Below are 2,500 nucleotides of genomic sequence, written 5' to 3' on the forward strand. Positions count from 1 at the left end.
TGAAAAACAGCTCCTGAAAAAAATCAAGAAGTACAGCACAACGTACAAGAACACAAACTTTTAAGTACCTACTGAAATAGGCATAACCTTAGTGAACCTCAACAATGATCTTTAAATGATAAATCTTTAACAGCAGGGTATTATTTAGCAGTCCTCAGCCTCAGAGATCATTACAGAGTCTGGAAAAAATGGTACTATTTCCAACTCTAAATGCAACACGACACAAAAGTATTCATTTAGTAAGGTCACAGGGTTTGGATTTAAATGCTGTTACAGCTGCTAAACTGCAGACGTAGTGACAACTGAACCCCCCCCCCTCCACCAACACAAAGGAAAACATGGTGTTTTACAGGGTTTAATTTAAATGTTCTACCTAGTAAGCAGTTTGACTTAAATGTACTAAATAAAGAGCCAGCATATGCCTTTTCAGTACTCCTGTGGAAGAACACTATCAGAAATACATATTATAGTTTTATGAAAAACTCTAACCATCCCATACAGCAAAGAAAATATGCAATGAAGACCGAAGAAAATCTTGCTAAACCATCATAACCCTAACAAAAACTACCACAAATACACGAGAGGGACACAAGCTTCCGTTTGTTAAATAGGCAAATAAAGCACACCAGAAAGGAGTTTAATGGCTTCAACACTGCATTGCCATTCTTCACAAAAGGTAACTTTCTTGGTGTTAAAATGCATCCTAAAACTTTTTGGATAAGGCAAGGGGAGAATAAAAAGTGTAAATTGATCACAGTGCAAAGTCCTTCTCGGCCTGAACTTGAGTATTATATCCAGTGACTCATACTAAACAACCCTTTCCTACTCTGTCTGAATCCTATTATGAAGTGCAACTCATTTTCACTAGATCTCCAGAAACTACAGCTAGAAAATGTCACATACCTACCAAAGAACTTTCAACTTCTGCACTTTTTAACTGCACGCACTGCGTACCACTGTCATTCTAATACAGTTTTACAATTTAAGATTATTCCTACAATTATCTCACAGAAGCCAAGCTACAACTCCAGAAAGTGGAGAAGTGGGGTCCATATAAGAAATCTCATATTAAACAATGAAATGTTGCTGAAAATATTTGTGAAGGCAAACGCTGACTTCACTGATGAGCAGCAGTAATACCAAGAGAGGAGAAATAAATTTATGAGGCAGCATGCAAACCATTAATGCAAAAGTAAACTCCAAAAACCCAACAGTTCTTTGAATATGTGCAGCGCACACTTGGTTCTGTGCAATCATGCATGAAAGTAGCCTCTCTAGCAAAAGAGGCTGAGACAAGAAACTGCATAGCTGGTCGTCAGGTTACATTTTCCATACCCAATAGTAGTTTTAAAACACTTCAACATGTATACAAATGGACTAAATCAGATTTTCAGTTATAAGCTGGCTATCTTCATACACCTTCATTGCAAAATTAATTTCCTTTTATGCATTTTATTCTCATCTTCATTTACTGTTCTATCAGAAAAAATATTAAATGGAAGTAGAGATAAAACCACAAGTAATTATGAAACCTATCCAGTGACAAACTACCGAACTATATCCATCAGGGCATACAGAAACTTGAAAAGTTAGCATAAGCGAATTGCCTGTGTGTTATGATGCCTGAAAAGTGCACATGCACTATCAAACATAACGTTAGCAATTTATTAGCAATGAGATACACACAATGACAGAACATTGTTGAAAGTAAAGTAAAATTATGTAATTCTGTGCAATACTGCAGATGGACAAGTCAAGAACAAAGTGATTTGCTCAACATATTTCTGTAACAATACACACACATCTATAGGTATATATATATATATATATATATATATATATATATATATATATATATATATATATATATATATATATATATATATATATATACACACACACACACACACACACACACACACACACATACATACATATACATGCATATATACACAAACCCAAAATGACACAACCCACAGACTCGTGTGTGCCTATCAACCACAGCCAATAAGGCAAAACAACGTACCCAACACACTAGTCATAGGTGGCTCTATAGTCAGGCACACTGATGTCCCACTCACCAGGCTAAACAAGGAGAAGGTTACTGTCAGCTGCCTGTCGGGTGCCAGGATCCGCCACATAACCCACACACTCAGGTAACTCCACAAGTACAAATATCGTCATTGTCCATGTTGGTGTGAATGACCTGAGACTTACCTCCCTGGACTACATGAAGAGAGAGACATGGAACAGCTCTCTAATCTTGTAGCCCAGGTAGGTATGACCCTAGCCCTGAGTAGCATTCTGCCATCGCCCCAAATGATACCACAGTACAAGGGCAAAATGATTGACTTCAACAATTGGCTAAGCTTCTGGTGTCATTCTAAGGGGATGCAGTATCAGTGTGCTTGGGATGACATGGTCGACAGACCACGATGCTTTGCCACAGATGGCCTGCACTTGTCGCCCCTGGGATTCCGGACACTGGCTAAGGCTCTTG

This window comes from Protopterus annectens, chromosome 7.part0 (genome assembly GCF_019279795.1).
Source record: "Protopterus annectens isolate FY-2018-M chromosome 7.part0, PAN1.0, whole genome shotgun sequence".
NCBI classification, from domain to species: domain Eukaryota; kingdom Metazoa; phylum Chordata; order Ceratodontiformes; family Protopteridae; genus Protopterus; species Protopterus annectens.